At 34.7% G+C, this 24,087-nt stretch overlaps 1 protein-coding gene across 1 annotated transcript in view; it reads right to left on the reverse strand.

Moving 5' to 3' along the window:
• The window catches only part of FU (kinase family with ARM repeat domain-containing protein), a 183,877-nt gene that overhangs the window by 69,346 nt on the left and 90,444 nt on the right, over positions 1-24,087 (reverse strand). The window lies entirely within an intron of this gene.

Here is a 24,087-nt window from a genome sequence, read left to right on the forward strand (position 1 = left end):
TAATAAGACTTCAAGATGTTTCAACAAAAAATCAAAACTTTCAGTAAGTATAATCAAACAGGCAAGCACTGATTAAGGTTTTGAACGAACTAATTTCCATTAATCATGATAGAAATGCATACAGGCAGAGCCAGATACATAATTATGCTCCTGCAGAAATAACATTTTATCATCAAGATTTGATAAAATATAATCCAGCCAAGAATAGTTCCTTCTTTTATCACCATTTTCAAACTCGTTTATATCTGCATTTATATACAAGAAGATAGCCTATGTTACAAACTCAATGCATAAACATGTATCTGCCTGAAAACCCATACATGAAGATATTATGCTCCTGCAGAAGGAACATGTTATGGTTTAGCTTTAATCACGTATCATTCAGCCAAAAATAGTTATTTAAAATAAATTTGCATATGTTTACCAACTTATTAGAAGAAACCATACAATCTCACTTATCTGCTAAACCTCATATGTAATTACTATAGAAAATGGATGCTGAGAAAGTCAGGTCAATTGTACCTTGGGCGTTGACCAGAACTACTTTTCATTTCATGGACTAGCAATTTTTTATAAAAAATTTATTAGGATATTCAGTGGTATTTGTACTCCAATCACAAAAATGATTAAACTTATAAGATGAAAGTTTGTTTGGACAGCTCCGGCAGAAAAAGGTTTTCAGCTTTTAAAGGAGAAAGTGATCGAACAGCCAGTGTTTGCACTTTCAGATTTAGAAAAAGTTTTCCAAGTTGATTGTGACACAAGTGGGACTGCCATTGGAGGTCTATTAAGTCAACAGTGTAGACCTATAAAATACGATCAAGAGTTCTACACAATTCTACAAGCATTGAAAACATGGAGGTATTAATTGCTGCCCAGAGAGTCTGTACTTTTCCTTGATCATGATGCTCTACAGTTCATTGATAGCCAAGTTAAGCTAAATCAAAGACACATGAAGTCACTTGAATTCTTACAAAGTTATTCTTTTGTTTTGGAACATGGAGTGGACGATCTAACCAGGAATCTGATTCTTTGAATAGAAGCTGTGTTCTGTTAAAGAAGCTGCATGTGAGTGTTGTGGGTTTTGATTATATGAGGGAGTTGTATGAAGGAGATGCTTGTCAGAATCTACTGGAGAAAAATAAAACTGCATAACCGGAATATTTATCCAAGAAGAATTGTTTTCAAGAGGGAAAAGTTACGTATACATCAAGGGTCAATGAGGGAATGTTTGATAAGAGAGAACTACAGTGGAGGTCTGTGAGGACATTTAGGTGTGGATAAGACAGCAGCAATGCTGAATAAGGGATAGTATTGGCCACGACTGATCATTGATGTGAAGAAGATGGTCCAAAGGTGCATAATTTGCCAACATTGTAAGGGAAATGCACAGAACATAAAACTGTATCAGCTTTTACCAATACAAAGACGGCATGGAAACACATTATATAGATTTTGTCTTTGGACTGCCTCATAACAGAGGCAATGATTCAGTTTTTGTTGTTGTGCATAGATTTCCTAAACTGGCACGTTTCATCCCATGTCGAGAGTTAGGTGATACATCCCTCATAGCCACATAATTTTTCATGGAGTTACCAAGTTGAATGACCTGCCTAACAGCATTGCTTCAAATGGAGATACAAAATTGTTTCAAATAAAGATACAAACTTTGTAGGACAATTTTGATGTACCTTGTGAAAGAAATTGAAAATACAGTTGGGTTTTAGTTCAGCATACCATCCTCAAACTGGTGGTCAATCTGAGGTTGTAAATAGAATTTTGGGTAATTTATTTTCAGATGTTTAGTAGAAAACAAGTCAACTCAATGGGAATTAATATTAGCACAGGCCGTGTTTGCCTCAAAGTTACAATACTCGAACTCAGCTTCGACTTGGCAATGTAGTTTTTAACTCTGACTCAACAACCAAACTCGCAAAAACTCAGAAAATTGAAAAAAGAACTTGATAAATTCAGAGATTTTTAAGGATTTCAAACTTGTTTCATGTACCCTTTAATAAATATACCTTAACGACACAATAATATTATCAAATAGCCAATTAGGTTACATGTCAAGTATACATCAATGAATAAATATAACAGCAAGCTTTAGCTGAAGAAAATAACACACTTAGATATATGAACATGGTCAAAGGTATACAAAGCTCATGGAACATGGAATCCATCACATCAAAACTATGATTGTTTCTATATTAAAGGATGTTGCAATCCTCATCCCAAACTGAAGACAAGGCAAGCGTTGGCATTTAAGATAGTACATGAATGATAAATCGCTAACAATGGGCATTTTAAACTCTTTGTCGCACATCCAAAGCAAATTTGGATGTTGCAATCCTCATCCCAAACTGAAGACAAGGCAAGCATTGGCATTTAAGATAGTACATGAATGATAAATCACTAACAATGTGCATTTTAAACTCTTGTCGCACATGCAAAGCAAATTCTTTTGTAATGTCCCCTCTTTAGTTCGACATGACATTGATCATGGATTTTGCCTATTCCAGACTCTCGTAGGCCAATGGTGTGGAGAGAGAGTCAATTTTGCGGATCAGATGGTCATATCTTGCTCTTGAAGAAGTGTTAAGAGGTTATATTTTATTATTATGTGTTATTGGGGCCTACATGTTATAATTTTAAGTTGAGTTGCACTTTTTATTTTATAAAATTACTTAATTATAAAAAGTTCATTATAATGAGATTTTATAAAGGATGTTTCTAGAAGTTCTAGCAACTTCTTAAACAAGTGAATAAATAGAGGGTTGGGTCTCTCATTTTGGACATGCTTGGATTTGAGATTTCTTCTACTTCTTCCATTGTGGAGCAAATTTGTAGTCTCTTGGGTCTGCAAACTATTATTTGATCTTTGGGAACGAATCACTCCCTTGGATTGGCAACTTTGAGGGTGTGAAATATCACCTGAATTGTTGCATTTGAGGAGTTGGTAATTCAACCATCTCATTTGGACTTCATTGAGATTTAGTTATAAGGGTTTACTTTGGTTGGAATAAGGGTTTCAGTTGTGCCCTAGCATTTGTGGATTGATTAACAGAGTTTGTAGACACAGTTGTGCATTATTTTCAGACTGCCAATCCAGGGTTTGGACCCACGTTTTTGCTCATAACTCCTAATTGGCTTGACGGATGAATTTCATATTTTAGGGGGTTATTCAGTAACCCTACGCGCCCAGATTTATTGCTTTTGGAGTGACAAAAAACGCTGCAATATTTTTATCTAGCAGCCGTACCAGGCCGTACCTGTACGGCCCTGTCAGTTAGGCAGCAGCAGCAATTTTGTGAGTTGGTTTGGGGCAGATTGTGAGGTCTTCGTGTGGCATTAATTCAGCATTCATATCCGGCAAAATTGTAGCTATTCCAGGTGCACAAACTGAAGTTTTGATTGCCAAAATATTGCATGTTCTGGATTAGAACAGTCAGCACTGTCATTGCATAAATAGTTATTTCCAGTCATTAATAACTGTTGTAAAAGTTTCGTCATTTGCATTCCAAATCTGAACTGGGTTATTGTTCATGTCATAACATTGCATTGTCAAGAGCTTGATGTGATAGAAGTGCATAGTTGTGACAGTCTCTTATTGTAATCAGTTCTATTTGCTGTCATAAAATCAGAATTGCATTGGACTTGATACTTGAGTTTCATATTGTCATCTATCTCTTAGATTGGTAGTGTTATAATCTAGAATTGTTGTTCATACATTATAGGCATCATATATTGAGGTTTTGTTGTACAACAATTAGTAATATTGCAGCCTTATTCGGTTACATGTCAACTGTTTGACAAAATTCCTAAGTCCAGTTTGAGGGTTTCAGTGGCCTTTATAGTAAGGGTCATTACATCTTTACACATCTTTTCTATACATACACAAATAAATTATTACCTTCTAATTTGATGTATAATTTACAATCTATCACTCCTCTTTTGAAACCTTGGTCTTGAAGTAGCTTATTCAATCTGTATTACCATGCGCTTGATGCTTGTTTTAGCCCCCAAAAGTGCTTTCTTGGGTTTGCACACTTGGCACTTCTTTTCTAATAATATAAATCCCTCAAGTTTTCTATTATACACCTCTTCTTTGCAAGTCTCCAATTAGGAAAGTCAATTTCACATCCATTTGGCAAACTTCAAATTTCTTTTTACTTACACATGCTACAAAAACCATGATTGCTTCCAACCTTGCAACTGGGGGACAAAAGGGCTTCGAAATCTACTTCTATTTGAACATATCTTTTGCAAACAAGTTATGCTTTGTTCCTATTGATCTCTCCATTTTCATTTTTCTTGTTTCGAAATACCCACTTGGTTCCGTCAACATTCTTATCTTTGGCCTCCGGAACAATTTCCCAACTGTTATTCTTTTCAATTTCATCCAACTCTTCCTCCGTTGCTTTTACCCAAAACTTGTCTTCACTTGCTTTATTAAACTCCATTGATTCTACCTTGGAAAGAAGGCAAAATATACATGTGTAGTATTAGCAAGTCTTCTCCTTATTTGTATTTTTGTCTAGGTCTTCAATGACTATTCAGGATAGTTTTTTGGATAACTTTAAATACAGTTTTTTTATGGTGCCTTTGAAGGAGTTTTGGATGCTTCTATTGAAGGAGTATTGGATGATTCTTTTGAAGGAGTTTGTTAGAAAGGTTAATCTTCCCTTGGATGTATTAATTGGGATATTCCAAGGATCCCTAAATGTAGTTTGTCCTATTGTACACATCTGGAGGACATGTCATTGTTTGTCCTTTATTCCACATGTAAGGACAACTCTTTTTTATTCCTTTATTAAGGAATTTAGTTTATCCTCCTTAAGAGGATTGTGACATTTTGCATACACCTATTATGAATGTGGCATTCATAGAAATGGGAGTTACAAATGCAACTCCTTTCTCATCTCTATATAAGAGATGCTCCTCCTTTCTTCTTCACTCTTAGGACTTGATGTTATTGTATTGAGCTATTTTGCTCCAACACTCTCTCTCTCTCTTCTTTAGGCATTTGCCTTCATTCATAATACTCACAAGGGGTTTTCTTTGCTTTCCCCTTATAAATCCTTGTCTCCATTGTTGAACCATCTTGGCGTATGCTCTTGGATTTTTCTTATGTCATGGTAACATTGTTTCACACTTAACTTACTTGGATTGTTTCTTGTTCCTTACTCAATCTTATCATTTCTTACATGGTATCAGAGCTTGGCTATCTAATCCTTGTTTTAAGTTTTGTGTTGATGGTTGCCATTCATTGAAGCACACCTTATTTGGAGACGTCATTGAGAGGAGAAGTTTGTGTTGCAATTTTCTGCTCATTCTAACATCTTTTGTGTGCAAGTTTTTAGTGTATCATTTTTTATCATTGCTTACTAACCCTCTTTGGAAGGCTTGCCGCCAAAGGGTTTTCCTATAAAAGTTTCAAAAAAAAAAATTCTTGTTTTTGGAGGGCATGCCGCCAAAACAAGAAGCATTTATTAGAAAGCACTTATTTTAAAATTATAATAATCCTAATAATCCTAATTGTGTTTTTAAAAATCCTTAGGACATTCAATAGATTAAGTTTATTTTTAGAAATTAAATATATTTCCTGCTCATTTTTTAAAAAAAAATTTTAATACATTTTCTAATTTTTTTTTTGTATTTTTAAATATATTTAAGTCTATATCTTAAATTATCTTATCTTGAATGTATCTTACATTATCTATTTTCAAAATTTAAATCTTTTGAAAAAAATATCATAGATTTTTTTTCCTTCTTCTTAGCCGCTCGTTCTCTTTAGTTCCTTTTAGGAACTTTCTATATTGACGTCTTGTCTTAAAATCTTTCTGTTTTTTCATCGGTGATCGATCTAGATAACTCGAGTCTGTAAACTTTTTTTTTCACGCTAACCTTTCTCTTCACCTACTCGGGTTTGCTTCTCTCTACTGGAGCCGTGTGGTGAAGACAAAGCGAACTCTTCTTATTCTGCATGCAACGCCGGGAAACTCCACAGCAGAGGCCGCGTGCTCAGCATGTCCCTGCGGAAAATAGTAAACTTTGTAAAGATCTGAGAATCAAACTATTCCCCCCGCGCAGACGTGCCAGAACCGAGAATCCACTCTATTCTCTATTCTGAGCTGAGTTAAAGGCACTCCCTTCGGCCGGCTCGTGGTGCCTGACGTGTGCAAGAACAGCGCCAGGTCATCCTCCTTGTTCTGAAACTCGAAGGATTCTCCTCCCCAACGGACTTAGGCAGAAACTCGACGGCTGTGTTTCCGTCGGAGGAGGTGCAGAGTCGAGCTCCGGCGGTGGGCAACTTGAGATTGACGGCAGCCGCCTCAGCCGCTGCGTTTCCGATGGAGGGCAGCAAAAGAAGCCCATGAACAATATCACCATCTCGATTGAATTCGAGAAAGTGAACGCAACGACATCGCCGAGCGCAATCATTTTTTTTTCAGACGTTTTAAATCTCAGACTTTTTTTCAATAGGTACAATCATTCAAAGGTGTTTTTTGTTTCAGATTCTTTTAGCCTCGTAGCTTTATTTGAGGAATATTATTTATTTTTAGCATTCCTTAAAAAAGGCTCATAGCAGGCCCTCCTTCTGTGACTCCTCTTTATCTGCAGTATCCGCAATTTTTTTTACTTTTTTTGGTGTGCAGCTTGTCCTTATGCCTGCATAACTTTTTCATCTTTGCTTATTCGCATTTGTCATTTTGCCGTTCTGGACCTCTGCATGTCAGTGATTTCAGTTATTTAGCAACTTTTTCATTCTTTTGGCAGTTACTTTCTCTTACGTTTCTTTTTTTTCAATCATTATGTATCATCCAAAGTAACAAGAATCGGAATCGGATCGGAATCGGCAAGGCCGAATCAAATCGTGAATCGGCCATGAATCGGAATCGAATCAGCTATGAATCGGAAAATTTAAAAAACCCTTGAAATTTAGTGAGTAACTTATTTCATAAACCCTTTATCGCTGATTCAATTCACCGATTCACAAAAAATCGTTTGGCTTGAATCGAATCGCCAAATCGCGTGAATCGCATGAATCGCCGTGATTCTTGGAACTATGGTATCATCTTAATTATAGAAAATTAGATTCCTCTATCTTTTTTTCAATAAAAAACACTTAAATGCCGTATTACATTTTTTTTTAAACATTATGAATCATTAATATAGGCATCCTAAATATAGAGAATTAGATTCGTTGTCTTTTTTAGGCTATTATCATTCTAATAATGCTTCTGCAGGATTCTTTTTCAGTTTTATCCTTGTACTAACGTTTTGTTGCAGAATTTTTTTTTTTTTGTTCAGTTCCATCATCACGTTTTTTATTCAAGTTAACGTATAAGTCATATTTCTATTAGAGGGGACATTTTTATTCATAAAAATGTCAACCTTAATTCCAGAAATAAAACTTAGTTATTCTAATTATCATTCCTGAAAAACTCATATCTCATTCATTTTTCGTTTTAAACACCTCTTCGAAATAGCCACTGATCCTTCTCTTGAACCTGGTTCAGCGGCTACCCAAGACGAAAAAGATACTTGGAAATCTAAAAATGAAGAAGCTTTAGGTTTAATTGGTATTTCCATTATTCCAGATTTATATGTGTTAATTGCTCACTGTTCTAAAGCTCATAATGCCTGGTCAATCTTACAAACCAAGTATGACAGTGGAGATGAATACCGCAAAATACAGATGCAGGATCAACTTGAAGATCTTAGATATGCAGATTTTAAGAGTATGGATGAATTTCTGTTAAAATTTGATTCTCTTAAAAGCCAAATTATTGCCTTAGGTGTTCAATTAGAGGACATTCGTTTAATTCATCTTATTCTTAAAAAGTGTCTTCCTAGACAGTTTCAACAGTTTATAACTAATATTCATGCACAGCTTGCTCTTCCTACTTTAACTTCTAAGTTAACTTATGTTATTTTTCAAACTTTATTAAGATAGGAAGAAGCTAAGCTAATTCAGTTTGGTACCCTTAAATCAACTGAACATGCATTTATGTCTCGAAATTCAAATAATAATTTTCGTTCCAATAATAATAACAATAATAACAACAAACAATATAATACTAATTCTAATAATTCCAATAATTAATTTCATGTGAAATATAACAATAATAACAATCACCATAACAATCATCATAATAATAATCGTAATACTAATAATCAAAGGAATTATTCCAATTCCAAACCTCATTGTTCTTATTGTGGCAAAGATGGTCATGTTGTCAATAACTGTTTTAAAAAGCAAAATGATAAAAAACCTATGAACAACAGTAACCATAATCAAAAATCAAATCATAAAAAAGGTAACTCTACTGGTTCTAATTCTCGTCATGCTTTTACTTGTAGCTTTAATCTTTGTAGACCTTTAGAATGGATTGTTGACAGTGGTGCATCACGACATGTAACTTCTCGTAAAGAAAGTTTTGATTCTCTACAACCTGATATTGCTAACATTCCTATTCAATTAGCTAATAATCAGACTTGTAAAGTTGAAGGTTTAGGTGATGTAACTATTCCTAATGGTAAATTGCATGATGTATTATATGTACCTGATTTGAAAACTAATTTGCTTTCTGTTTCACAATCATGTCAGGACTATAAAGTTGAATTCTACAAAGATACATGTTATGTCATAGATCCTCAAACTCAAAAAGTGATTGCTCATGCTAAAATGGATAATGACAATTTGTTTAAATTCCATGAATTTGCTATTTCACGATATTCGTTACATATTTCTATTGATTTCAATATATGGCATGAAAGACTTGGCCATTTAAATTCGGATTATATTACTTTCATGCAAAAACATAATATGGTTGATGGCTTGCCTCACATTATTCCTTCTAAGATTGCCTGTATAGGTTGTATGAGTGGTAAGATGCATAGGGAGCCCTTTCCAAGTGGAAAATCATGGCGGGCAACTCATAAGTTGCATCTTGTCCATAGTGACCTATTGGGCCCCATGGAGAATAACTCCATCCAAGGTTCTCGGTATGCACTTACCTTTGTTGATGATTTTTCTAGACGAACTTGGATCTATTTTTTGCATAGCAAGGATCAAGTTCTTGATATATTCATTGAATTTCAGTTATATGTTGAAAGGCGATCTAGTTTTAAACTTAAAATTCTCAGAACTGATAATGGAAAGGAATATGTGAATAATGCTTTTCACTCTTATTTGAATCATGTGGAATTAAACACGAGCTTACTATTCCTTATACACCACAACAAAATGGTGTGGCGGAAAGAAAGCATCGGACCATTGTTGAAATGGCTAGAAGCATGTTGCATGCTAAGAATCTGCATTATAAATTTTGGGCTGAAGCCATGTTTTGTGCAACTTATATTCTTAATAGGACTCCTACCAAAGCTCTCAAGGTTATTACTCCAGAAGAGGCTTGGTCTGGTAAGAAACCTAATTTACATCATTTACGGATTTTTGGATCTATTGCTTATGTTAATACTCCTAAACAGAAAAGGCATAAATTAGATGCTAAGTAAGAAATGATAAGATTGAGCAAGGAACAAGAAACAATCCAAGTAAGTTAAGTGTGAAACAATGTTACCATGAGATAAGAAAAATCCAAGAGCATACACCAAGATGGTTCAACAATGGAGACAAGGATTTATAAGGGGAAAGCAAAGAAAACCCCTTGTGAGTATTATGAATGAAGGCAAATGCCTAAAGAAGAGAGAGAGAGAGTGTTGGAGCAAAATAGCTCAATACAATAACATCAAGTGCTAAGAGTAAAGAAGAAAGAAGGAGGAGCATCTCTTATATAGAGATGAGAAAGGAGTTGCATTTGTAACTCCCATTTCTATGAATGCCACATTCATAATAGGTGTGTGCAAAGTATCACAATCCTCTTAAGGAGGATAAACTAAATTCCTTAATAAAGGAATAAAAAAGAGTTGTCCTTACATGTGGAATAAAGGACAAACAATGACATGTCCTCCACATGTGTACAATAGGACAAACTACATTTAGGGATCCTTGGAATATCCCAATTAATACATCCAAAGGAAGATTAACCTTTCTAATAGAGTTTCAAAACTTCCTTGTTTTGGTTCCTCATCCTCATTTTCTTCTTTTGCATATTCTTCTTCTTCACACACGGTTTCTATTTCAAAATTGCTTTTACAACCTCTTTAAATTGATTCCCTTCATCAAGCTTTACATTTTCACTCTCAAAGAATTTATTAAGTCTTATGTTGTAACTTTCATTTTCTTTAGTTCTTGTAGAAAATCTAAGAAAAATTCACTCATTTGCTCTAGCATCAAACTTACCCTAGTCATCTTCACCTCTTCTAATGTAACATGTGCTTCCAAAAACCCTAAAAAGATTGACTATTTCAGGTCTTCCTTTTCCATAACTCGTAGGATATTTTGTCACTATTTAACCTAAATTGTGCATGATACAAAATATAGATTGTTTTATGGGTTGTCGCTTTCCAAAGAGTGCCTGCTATCTTTGATCCATTGAACATTGATCTTAAAATTTCTTGGATCATTTTTATTTTCGTTTCCACAACCCCATTTTGTTGCGGTGTTTTTGCTAATTATTGTCTTTTTTATTTTATTACATTCTTTTCACAAAACCTTTTAAATTCAAGAGATGTGAATTCTTGTCCTCTATCTGTTCTACGATATTTTATTTGTCCATCCACTTCATTTTACACTAACTCCTTGGATTTTTGATTTCACCTTTAGGAAGGCAACCCAATCATCCTAGAGTAGTCATCAATTAATAACATAAAATATTTTCTCCATGTAGGTTCTTCATTCAAGTTGGTACACAAAGATTTGAGTGTAGAATGGTTTTAGTAATGTTGTAGCTTCAGTTGGATTGAATTGATCTAAAGATAATCCTTCTATGGTTATTTAATCATCAATTAGACATACATACATATATATATATATATATATATATATATATATATATATATATATATATATATATATATATATATATATATATATATATATATATATGTTGTAGCTTCAGTTGGATTGAATTGATCTAAAGATAATCCTTCTATGGTTATTTAATCATCAATTAGACATACATACATATATATATATATATACATATATATATACATAATTATTTATTTATTATATAATATATATAGATACATAGATATGATTATATATATTGTTGTTAATATATTGTCTAATGGTTATTGGCTTATAGTTTACCATAGAGACATGTCTCCTCTACTCATTTATATATCATTCAAATTTGCACTCGAAATGCATAGAAAGAAGACAGTGTTATTACATTTGCAGCGACCTTTTCCCTCAACATGGTATCATAGCAAGGTTCCTTCTATAAACCTTAAACAACTCAAAGGTAGATCTCAGACAAAGATTGTGGAGGAGTTATTGAGGCAATCTATAGAAATGTACAAAGAAAATGCAGACAAATAAATTATTAATAAGATCGAGTCCTAATTGGCTCGACCTTGAGAGACTCGATATCCAATAGGAGAGACGGGCATAACAAACCAAAGAATATCGACTGCAAAGAAAATTAAAAGAAATATTAACCTATTGTATGCCGAAAGGTATATTTGCACACGGAATAAACGACGCAAAGGTAAATGCATTTACAAAAGGACGAACATGGAAAGCTTCAACCCATTAGTATGGTTGCAACATGTACTGCCATCATGGCACACATGAAAGGGAAAACGGTCGACGTAGAAAGGCCTACGACAAAGAAAACAATAATATCCTCAAATTTGTGTGTTTGTTGATGTTTCAATGCCCAATGACGAGTATCCATGACACAAAAGTGACATAATTAAGGTGCAATCTATAAAAATGCAGACTAGTGCCAATGATGTGATAATAATAATTGTTACTTACAAGGATGGTGCCACTTGTGAATCCAATCACTATCTTCCAAGGAATGGTTAGACTTTCATATTAGTTACCTATCAAAACCTGAGATCACACAATAATTGCTACCGTGGGAATGTGATACAAAGATGCAACGTAAAAGAAGGAAGTAACCCTACCAATAATCCTAGTCATCACCAAGTCAAAAGAGATTACCAAGTCAAAACTTCAGGAGCCCCTCAGAATTCCTTTCTCGTGACTTGGTTACAAATCTTGACAAAACTATACCATCAAAGAGTTGATGTGGAAATTTTTTGCTTTGATTGCCTAGCATTGTCAAGCTTACTGAGATTGATGAGGCAGTGCTTAATATAATTACAAGCTTGCCTATTGTGGACATAAAACATATTTGTGAAGTTAGATTTGAGCATTAAAAAGAAATTTGGCCTAGCCGTATTGTGTGGCATAGCATAGTTTTGAAAGAAAGATAGGCAAAGCCTGAACAAATCTTCAAAACACATAAAGAGTCATGTCGATTCCAAAATATTATGTTAATCATAGTGTGTCAATAAAAGCGCTTCTTTACAACTTCATGGGACACCCGATTAATTATGCAATTACATGGTTGTTGGATACTCTCTAAATTTAAGCAATCAAAACAAGCTCAAAGTAATCAGCAACATTCTATGTTAGTTCTCTAGCTATTGGAAGGCTCCAAAGCGATTACAAGAACTATCACAAAGTCTAATGTCATCTCATTACCAATTGTTGTCAAGAATAGTTGATAGAAGTTTCAGAATTTCTAATTGGGTTTAAAACTATCCTCGGAACCCTATGATAAATAACTAGCATCAAATGATAAACAAAGTTGCATATAGTGGAGTAAGAAAATTTATCTGAGAATGATGTTTTTGTCATTACATGCAGGGCATTTTTAATATAATTGATTTCATTTTGTACTTTATATATGCAACTCTTCTGTTTTCAACAAGATGATTGCACTAAATCTTAAAGGCTAATAGGATTGGATAAAGAAATGGAGACAAATAAAAGATTGAGGACACCATGAACTTATACAATCCTTATGAGGAGATCAACTAGTACACAAAGTAGAGATGAAGGATTTGTTGTGCCGGTGTAAAATTGTCATAAAACAATATCTATCCTATCTAAGAACATGCACATTGAAGATTTTAGCACCAACAACAAAGTATCTTATAGTTTGACACAAAAATTCGGTACAATGTTTGGATCGTACTTTGCATCATACATCAAAAGGACAATCTCAATTCTAAAAACACAAAATTTGGAAAGAAGTGTCAAACATGCAACATGCACAATTGATGTATAGAAACAATAGGATATATACATGATTGAACAATTGAATAAAACGCATTGTTAGTAGGAGAGTGCGAAGAACTTATTTTAATTCTTCAATCAGGTTATGGGTCCATTTGAGCCACAGAGTTATAAGTCATACATGCACAAAACTTATTATGCACTCTCTTCAAATAATTGATAAGTTAAAAGAGGGTTTTCTTGTAATAATTGTTGTAATACATAAGAAAGATGGTGCATTTTATGTAGATATTGAAGATGCATACTTTCCTAGCACAAAGTTACAAGAGATAACGTTGCAAGAATTAAGGAAGGAAAGTTGAAGTTGCATGTTTGACGAGCTTATCATGAATGCAAGTTTTGTAGTATATTCAAAGGATTCCATTGAATGCATACACATTTGGTATAATAACCATCACCATAATTTTACGCAAGATATGCAGATGAGACACAAGACTAAAGTGGATCTTATGGGTCAATGATACAAGAGTGGGAATTTTACATTGTGAGGGTGCGTAATAATAGTCAATGTTCCACTCCCACTTGAACCATCTTTAGAGGGGAGATATTCCAATCTCAACTATCTAAGGGCATGTTCCATTCTCAAATAATCTAAGAAGACAATTTCTGATTTAATGTCTATGGACCTTCGTGTGCAGATAAGTATTTATTATCCTTGAGAGTTGCATTTATCTACCCATTGTAGTTTCTCTCTTATTTGTATTTCCATACATACTTGTTGCCCAGTTACCAAATTGTTTCAATTTGGTTATTTTTGAAATTTGCCCCATTTTAAGCTTTTAATTGGTCTTTTCATCTCTCAGTTTTTGAAAGACCTTTTCCTTCAATATCTCCGGCTCATTTTCATCTCTGCTCATCACTTCAAGTTTTCGAAATTTAGGTTCTGAGTCAAGAGTTGCCACAAGTTAATATAAGCTTCTAAAGTTAAACTTTAAAAAAAAGGGTTAATATAAGCCTCTAAAATTAACTTCTAAAAAGAGGTTAAGATGAGCTTATGAAATTAACCATTAACCCATCTTTCGAAACAAAGAAAATCGTTAAGATAAGCTTACAATCTTAACCATTAACCTGCCCAAAAAATGGTTAAGATGTGTTCAAAAAATTAACCTTTAGAAGGTTAAGGTTAAGCTTATTTAAACGAAGCAATCCCAATGATCAGCATCACAAGGAGAGGAGTATTGCATTTTTTTACTCAATGATTTTGGTTCTGAAGCTTTGTGCACATTGAAGACTTCAAGATGAACACGTCCAATCTGCTACTACTTGCACGTTAATGATTCCTTCAACTACTCCAGTGTATACGCAGGAGAAACAAGTCAAGGCATTATTTGACTTATTTTACTGATTCATTCGCACCTCCAAGTCAAGGCATTTGCTGACTTCTAAATATTGAAAGTGGCGGCATTAAACAGTATGTAATGTTGTGTTGAACAGGAGCCTTTCCTTCTCGTAGTCTTGAAGAAAGATAGCAATTTTAATGCCATTCAAAATACCATCAATTTCCTAAAGTAAGGATAATGCCACTAGTCAAAAGAGGGTGCTCATGAATCGTCTGCCAAAAATGCCTCAAAAGCATGCGGATATGCATATGCTAGCATTGTACATGCAATTTTGGTGAATTAGAACCATAAAAATTGATGGGTTGAGACAACAAAAGCCGATGGGTATATACCTGAGTGTGCAGGAGAAATGTTTGATATAATGCTTTCCTATGTCATCGGTTGAGTATTTGTTTGGAAGCAGGGACATCAAATGCCAACTATTTGATAGAATCCCTCAAAGGCATGTTATTTGACTACAGTTCCTTTCTCTATCACCTTTGACCAGCAAGCACGTATATCCCAACCTTGGAAAGCCGCAGCTTGTTAACAGCAAGGCACGTGATTCATAAAAAATGTTTATGTTTGGTGAACATTGAAATCCCAGCCCGAGCATTCAAAATGGTATAGGATGGAGGCAAGAAAATGATATGATTAACTGTTTTGCTGTGTTGGACAGTCTATTGGACAGCTCGCCACCCTAGAGCATAAGAATATAGACAAAGGCACTCAAACCATTTGCTGAAATGTCTACATGAACGAACACTCCAGCTTGTGAAGGATCAAATGCAAAACAAATACGTATGCTTGAAATTAAAGCGGCAACTTTATATACATTAAACCTGAAAACATGAACACATTCCAATCAATGATATCATAGATAAAGGAAGGAGCAATAGTTTAAAGGTAAATCCAAGCTTCGGTGCAAGCTGAAAGCTACAATTATTCATCAAATTGCCTTAATAGGAAAACTCTGAGCAATACACAGGTATTTTATGAACAATTTCCAAATTGAATTGTGAAGTCTCCAATTTGTGAAGAACCTTGAAGAAATTCAAGTAATCAATAGGAAGGATCAATAGCCGAACCATGAAGTATAAATATCAGAAGCCGAATTATGCTCCCATTTTAAAAAGTACACTTCCGGACATTGGTGATACCATTTTAGGAAGTGTTTGCTTTCAAGATTTTTGGTCGTCTCTTGGGAGTGAAGACAGGACTCCTTTAGCCAGAAAGATATTGGAAAGCGGTTTGGCTCGAGCAGGAGGGCACCCAATTTCAATACAGTGCCCGGACCTAGTATTGGAATGCATGAAGGCTTATCATCCAAATACTAGAGAAGTTATTTCATCAAATAATAAAGTAATTGTTCATCTAGATCTTGTCTCTATTGCCATTGCTTTCTGATTGCCTACCAGAGTGCAATATGCCAACATCAATCTAAGAACTGCAAAGGAGTACTTTATCTCGAATCAAACTCAGTGTTTGAACACTGTTGCCAAGTCATGGCTCTTGCAACCAAGGAAAGGGAAATCTCAATTGGCCAAATCCATTCATAGATCATTGCTAAAAGAAGACATAGCAAACATGGTAACTCTATTAAGCAGCATAGTTGGACTTCGAGATTCACGTTAGTTTGAAGGTTGGATGTTCTTGTTTATTAACATGGTCTGCGAAGCGAAGCAACACATTGATTGGGCTGAAATTATCAGTGACTCACTGCATAGACAACTCATGGTACTTCAAGAAAATGATTGCTTCTACATGACTTCATACCTTTTCCACGCTATTGCAAGTACCAAAAGTTGGCCAAGGCTTAACCGACAAGGTATATATGATGATACGTCTATGATTTACAATCATCTTCCTCAGATACTGTATGACAATAGCCTGCACCATTTTAGAAGAGTGAATGATGCATTCACAATGCCAACTGTAAGAAAAATCCAAGGGAACATGGGACTTAGAATTTCACTAGAAGCAGCAATTAAAGTACAAAAATATGAAAGTGTCTTCATACAGTTCCTGAAGTTCACTTATATTAGATTAGCTGCCTATGATGGGTGTCCCTTAATGCTACCTAAATTCGTTGATGATAAATTGCTCCTGATTGAAATATGCAGGCAGATTAGTCAAATAAATAAACTTTGCAGGAACAGGAGGATAGATGAAATACCTTATCCTATCGACATCGGATATTATAGCTGTGACACTGCATCAGATGCGAGGAATATAGAGAGATCCATTGCCACAATAAATTTGCATCCTTATACTATGCGTTTCCCTTATGATAGTAAAGGCTATGAAGTTAATGAGTTAAAGCTAAATCCCAGCCTGGGTCACTTTCCGGCTCTGGAGGACTTTTGGGAGGATTGTGAAAATGATTTTGAAGTCAAGAAGAGAGATTGGATGCAACTTACAATAAGGCAGGTAATAGACTTCAAGGTGGATATTGATGTGACAGGTGTAGATGATGATGAAGGTTCCTTGGTTGATCCATTCTACTATGAGAAAATCGAATTACTAGATCTTCCTCCCATTGATTGGTCAATTCAGGAGTTGAAAAGCCTGAAAGAAAGAACTGCCTATGTCCTTAAAAGAACAAGGGATTGGGTCAGTAAAGTCAAAGCAGAAAAAGCAGCTGCTGAATTCCAAAGTAGGTAGAGAAGAGGCGATCAAGGAGAATCATCTCGAATGGCATTAAAGGAAAATTCTAGTGAGAAAATGCAGCAATTAGATGTAAGTGTTCCAGATCAAGATGAAAATCTAAATCATCTAGCTAAGTTTACAGTCAAAAAGAGGAGGACAAAGATGAAAAGTAAATCTACTAGATCAAATCAGGAAGGAAATGAGCCTAATATGAAGGATCAAGGAACTCCCCAAGCTGTTGAACCACACATTCCTGTTCCATCCTCTCATGATGTAGCAATCTCTCATTTGAGTCTCTCTTCTCCTGAGATATCATTAATAGACATCACACAGCTGGATAATCAATTATCTAATTCAGAAGATTTAATGATGATTGCTGAAAATATAACAGGTGACATGCAAGTTTCAGTTACTACGCAATCATGGTTCCAGTTCAGTCTTCAGAAGAAGAAGAAAGTTGTTCAAATGATCCTGCCTCTATTTGATGTGATCTCTAGTTTCCTTCAGAAGTCCCCTAAGGTGAAAAAGAACAAAGTGATGTCTAGGTTAGCCGTTGATAAAACTTCAGGCAACCTATGCGTAGAAATAGCCAAGCCCATAATTGAAAAGAGTGTTGATGAAGCATCCGAGTTAGATTTCATTCTAGATAAGGTTGATCTTGGTCCATCTACTACAGAAAGAGACTTTCAAAATTTTGAAGTGACTGCTGCCCAAATGTTACAAAGGGCAAAGAAGGAGAAAATAACCAAGGAGCAACTCAAGGAGCAAGTTCAGATGTTGGTCTCTTACATCAATTCGATTAGCAATTCCTCTAATGAGAAAACAGTAGTTACTTCACCAATCTTAGCAGGTCCCGATGGCATTCTTGATCATACTGTTGTTGAAAGAGTAAACAAACAAAAGTCACACAGCATGATGATCGAAGCTTGGATAAGCAGAATGATAGAAGATGCTCCAAAACTCATAACTGGAGTGAAGGAAATATATGGAAAAGCCATTGAACAGATGCAAGAAATTTCTAAAGAGCTAGAAAGCAGCAAGGAACAAAAATTCACCTAGCAAAAAGTAGCTGATGAATCAAAAGAAATGGCCAAGTTAGATACAAGCACCCTACTTCTTGAGAAGATTATTGCTGATCCAAGTGAGAACCAAACAAGTATCTGGAGTAAAAGTGTTGGTTGGAAAATGATAAATATCAGCAAAGGGATCACTGAGTTTGAAAAACTAATAGCTTCTTAGGAGCAGCTAAAAACAAAAGCCACAAATGAATTAGTCTCTACTATCACAGGTGGGGCGGCAATAAGTGATGTTCAACATACAGATTGTCAGTTTCTTCTTGATTCCTTCAGTATCCAAATTCATTTAGAAATAGAGAATCGTGTATCAAATGTTGAAACTATGATGAAGCTCAGCCTGGTTGCAGTCACTCTGGGAGATTGTAACATTTCGGCCTATCGACAAGAGTCAGAAGAAATTCAGGATAGATACTTCACAGCCAAACTCAAGATGGAGAATGTGTTCGTCCCGAATTATGAATCAATGATGATCATCCTCGATGCTTATAGGGCTTTCCAGGATAAGTCAATTGTATACAGTAGATAGAGTTAGTAGCTAGAAGACAAGTGATTGGATATGTATACATCCTTTGAAATTCTAGCTAAAAGTTTTGTTTTTAAAAATTTGTCCTTATATAGGTTAATTTTATTGAGGTTAATTAACCTCTCCAAAATTACATATTGTGGAGGTGGTTATTAACCACTAAGAGGTAGTTATTAACCTCTATGTCTATATAAGGACTCCTTTTGGCTTTGTAAAGGGACTTTTTGGGTTTTTTCAATAAGGGAACACTATTCTGAAATTTTGATCAAGAGATAAATTTTGGAAAGTATGTACAGTTTTTATCTCTGAAATCGAAAAATCTCTATTATCTTCTTGGTGCAAGGAAATAAAATGAGATGTGTTTTTGATTTCCTGTTTTAAAATCAAAATTGTTGCAGTTGTAGTAGGGATTCTCATGGTATCGTGCGAGTGTTTATGAATGATGAATGTGCATGGTAATACTGCTCACTTTCAAGCATAGTTCTTGATCACCTTTGTTATCATTCTTATTTACTGAAGAAAGCTGTGAGGTCATGTGGTACATCTGTCCTAAACAGATTTCTCTCAATCTTTAAAGTTTTAGATTATTTATTCGAAAACCTTTAAAAATCATATCATACAAGGGAGCTGCCCCTCTAAACACAGAGGAAGGCCACATACCAAGGGCCTATCTTACTGTTGTGAACGGTTTGCCCCACACACTCCATTGGGTAAATTTTATAGTGACAAATCTGTTTACCAACAATACTATAAAGAGCTATTTGCCTTGATCTTTCCCCTTGTGTTTGGGGATGTTCTTGAAGGAAAAGAAGGTTTGTGCTTTACACATGCTACCAAATATTCGGCAAAACTCAAAGAAGTTTTGATCTAGAACGCATTAGTCATCTAATGATCATGCTAGATAGAGTAAGACTCTTGAAGTGAATATCTTTGATGATTGAGAAGGAGCAAATAGAAGATAAGCTTCAGTCAAATTATTCATGATCTTGATCATTGATTCAGAGGGAGTAGACCATGTCAAGATGAATTCTTTAGTGATCAGAAATTGTAGCAATTAAAGGACTATGATTCGTGGGATAAAGTTTTGAACATATGTAGGTTGGAATGTCTTATGCTATTAGGATACTTGTTGAACTAGGGAAGTATGGCACGACTTGTTGCCCGGAGATTAGGAGGTTGATATCAATTTCAGATTGAGTCAGACATTCAATCAAAAGCAACCTTGGGTAGAAAAAGTTAACAGTTTGAGAAGGAGAGGTTCATGGTGAAATTGCTTGTAGTGCATTCTTCTTTGTAAAAAAGAAGTTTCGGGTGAAAACCCTCGTTCCACCCTCTAGGAGCAACTATCGTGGATCCACCCTTTAACATGGTTCATGGTGGATATCATGTGAGTTACTACATGATTTTGTTCAAGAAAATTATGAGAGGTGACAATATTTCATCCATTTTTGTTTATGGGCGCTATCCTAAGGTGACAATCTTAACAATGACTTGACCTACTTTCGTGATGGACTACATTAAGTTGTTGTCCCAGAGATCATGACAGCCTATCATGATGGACCAAATTAAGTTGTTGTCCCGGAGATCATGATAGCCTACTTATTATTATGATAAACTACATTAAGTTGTTGTCGCAAAGATCATGATAACTTACTTATTATTTTGATGGACTGCAATCAATTGTCGTCCTGGAGATCAAATAACACATATTCCACTGGGATATGACATGGTGTTTACACCATATGCATATATTCTCTTGGCAGGTATCATGGACTTGATGCCAGTGCAAATACCAACAAACAATTGGTTATACATTGAGCAAGGCTTATTTTATTAATCCTACAGAAAGGTGTAGTCAAATAAATAAATGTTATGTTGGTATTTGTTGTTGTTAAGGTTGGGTAGTTAGTAGTAAGGAAATGCGTCGATTGGTTTCCAACTGACTGACTCTTTATAAATATATGGACAATTGGTATTGTACATGTATGATTTTGGTATCAATAAAAATAAACCATTTCCTTGCTTCTTGGTACGCCTTTTGGTGTCATAGTATGAATGGTATGTTCAATGTTACAATTCTGTATATCATTTTGGAGTAATATGTATAGTTATAGGGAAAGGTGATATTCCTATTGACAAAAGGGATCAAATTCCATGGGTATGTGAAAGAAAGATAGTCACATAATTATTCCCATAAACAAATATAAACTAAACTATATGATATGGGGAGATTTTTATTCAGTTGCAAAAAAGAACAAAGTTTTCCAAAAATCAATTTACTGTAAAACATTGGCTAAAAAAAGGGCCATCTTATTCTTTTAGGAAGAGTTTATGCACTAGAGTGAAAAAGAAGAAAACATACTTTATATTTCTGACTGTAATTGCGTGTGCAGGGATTTTTGGTTAATTCAGTTGGAATGTGCAATGGTTTAAGTCTGAATTTTTTTTTATATTGGAAATGGAGAAAGTATTTGAAGAACTTTGAATCTGTTATTATTTTCTTCAGATTCTACTACACCAGCTGCACGTGTTTGACCATGAAACATTGTTTTCACAGTAGTTTATCTTTGGAAAAGATGTGTGCTCCCAATTATTTAGCAAGTTTTTTTGAGTGTTGGGAATGTAAACTTTTTCTTCCTTCTTATGCATTAACTTCATTTAGGATTCAGCCCTTTTGCATCTACTTGTCTGCTTATGGGTAGATGTTGATGCTTTTATTGCTTTTGAGTAAAAAGCATTTGATATTTTAATAATTCATTGAATATCATAAGAGGGAGTTGTATCTCTCAATTCAAAGGATGATTATCAATCTCATTATAATCTATCAAACTGTTAGTGCTGATTGCTCTTCACTTTGTGCATTTGGAGTCAGTTTTCGCATTCATGTTTGAAGGAAAAATCTGTTCACTAACATGCATGAAATGCTTTTCGTAGAAACATAGATTCCTTTATTTCCTTTTTCTCTTTGTTTGTTTCCAAACTTTGGATGGTTCTTTTTTCTTCTTAGAAATATCTTCTTGATAAATTTGACATGGGGAATTAAAACCTGTTCTACAAAGATGGGTTGTATGTCCAAAGTTATTAGATTTATAACATGCAACTTCAAGGTCTGCCAAAGCAGCAAAAGAGCTATGGTTTCTCTTAGCAAACTTAGGCACATTCTTTGCTTCTACAATTTGATGCTTTGTGTCCAAACTTGCTACAAGAAAAGTAATATTCATGAAAAGAGTGAAAACTTGTACTAATAGGTTGCCTTTTATAATGAGGCCTTCTCCATCCATGAAGATTTTCATTTCATATTTTGCATTCTTTGGCCTTTTGACCAAAGTAATTACATGAGAAGTAATATCCAAAGAAGTCAAGTTGTGTCCTAGATGTATATTGCCTTGGAGGGAAGATTTTTCTAAATGTGTTAGCTTCTGGAGATATGCTCGATTTTTGTGAAATTTGATCCTCTTGGTTGTCATCTCTTCTAAAATCTTCAACCTTTCTTTCAAGTTCTTTCAATTTCTTAGGTGACTCATTTTCTACTATGCTACTTCCTTCTTCGATGAAGCCCTTGAATGACCATCACAAAACTTTGACTTTCCTTTATAGCCAAGCTTTGTCTCGCTAGAAGATGATTTTTGGTTATCTACGATATCATTTAGGATTTTGGAGCTTGTTTCAACCTTGAGACAATTAGTTACTTTATCAGTAGTTTCCTCTAAATCTTTTCAACGTCTCAATCTGTTGTTCCAATTCGGCACAATCTACTTCCTATGCATTTAGCTTGCTTTTCATTTTATTCTCAACTTATTTGACTTCTACTAGTTGAGTCCCTAAGCCTTCCATAAGCTTGATTGATTTATCTAGTTGAGTCTGTAAGTTGGCTTCTACTAGAAATTTTCTTCCCCTTCTTTGAATATATTACCTTTCTGTCTTCACTTGAGTCACTATTGTTTAGTGAACATAAGAAGCATAATGTACAACCTTTCCACAATTCAAACATTTGAAATGGAATGTTCAAAATACTTTCCATTACCTTTCTTTAACTTCCTCAAGAAATCAAGCTTTGCCTCATCAACTTCACTACTTGAGCTCTCGCTTTATGCATGGCTTTTGTTTTACTTGTTCTTTGATGCTTTCAAGGAGATTTCCTTTTGCGGTGTTTTGCCCCCAATCCTCATTTCGTAAGCAATGACAACACCATGCAATTCATCCTTTGTTAATTCAACGTCAAAATCAATTTCCCTACTTGCAATTAATCTTTGTCCACCATCTTATCTGTTTGCAATCAATCAACCCCACATCAACTTATCCTGCACCAACATGAACTAGCCCTGTCAACTCAATCGACTATCAACTAGCCAAATCAGCACATTCTATATAGTTATCCTAGTTATTTCCATCAATAGGTCAATTACACTTATCAAATGTCCAACTTCCCATTTTCTCAATGCAATATCTTATCATTTTCTACATCTTAATCAATCACATAGGATTAAATCAAATATTTCTCGTGGTCTATGAAGAGATTTCCCTTTGGATATCTAGCACGATCCATTGAGGAGGCACAGCTATCGTCCATACCCAATCCTTCCCCTCCTTCCTTTCCCCACCTTTTTATCCTCATTCGGTTTGCAATCTTTCCACTTTTTTCCTTCAGCTCTCTCATCCTGATGATGGATCACAGAGTGTGATCCGAAATGTTGATGCAAAAATTGTAACACAATCTACCCAGAAAACACGGCTAAGAATTCTAATGGATTGTGGAAAACTACTATCTACAATCAAAAAAAATTCGCGAACAAGTTTTTTTCCTTAAGAGAGACAAAATACAAACAAACAAAATTTTCCTTATATTAATCTCAATTACATTTAATTATGTTGAGGATAATGGCATCCGTCAAATATAGAATCATGAGTTGTTCTATGTTGCATGTATATAAATTCAAATATATATGTGTGTGTGTGTGTGTGTGTGTGTGTGCACACATACCTCTTCAATTTGTTTATATTATTATTTATGGAAATCAATTATCATTCATATAACTGATTGAGACACCATATATCCCAAGTATATTATCAATCTACATTTATAGATTATTACTAGTGCTATGTGGATATTTTGCAACCGACGATTTTTTCAAATTCAATCTCAAAATAGGTAGAACAGACACAACGTATGAAACAAAGTCTATCCTACCTTGAAGGGAAGGTTCCTACTTCACGTTGTTCCTTGAATCAACTCAAGGTGAGCAAGAAGTTGATCTTTCAAGAAACAATTCACTTACCCTGAAATGAATAATGGGC

Source organism: Cupressus sempervirens, chromosome 7, assembly GCF_028749045.1.
Source record: "Cupressus sempervirens isolate cs-2001-9-10 chromosome 7, ASM2874904v1, whole genome shotgun sequence".
NCBI classification, from domain to species: Eukaryota; Viridiplantae; Streptophyta; class Pinopsida; order Cupressales; family Cupressaceae; genus Cupressus; species Cupressus sempervirens.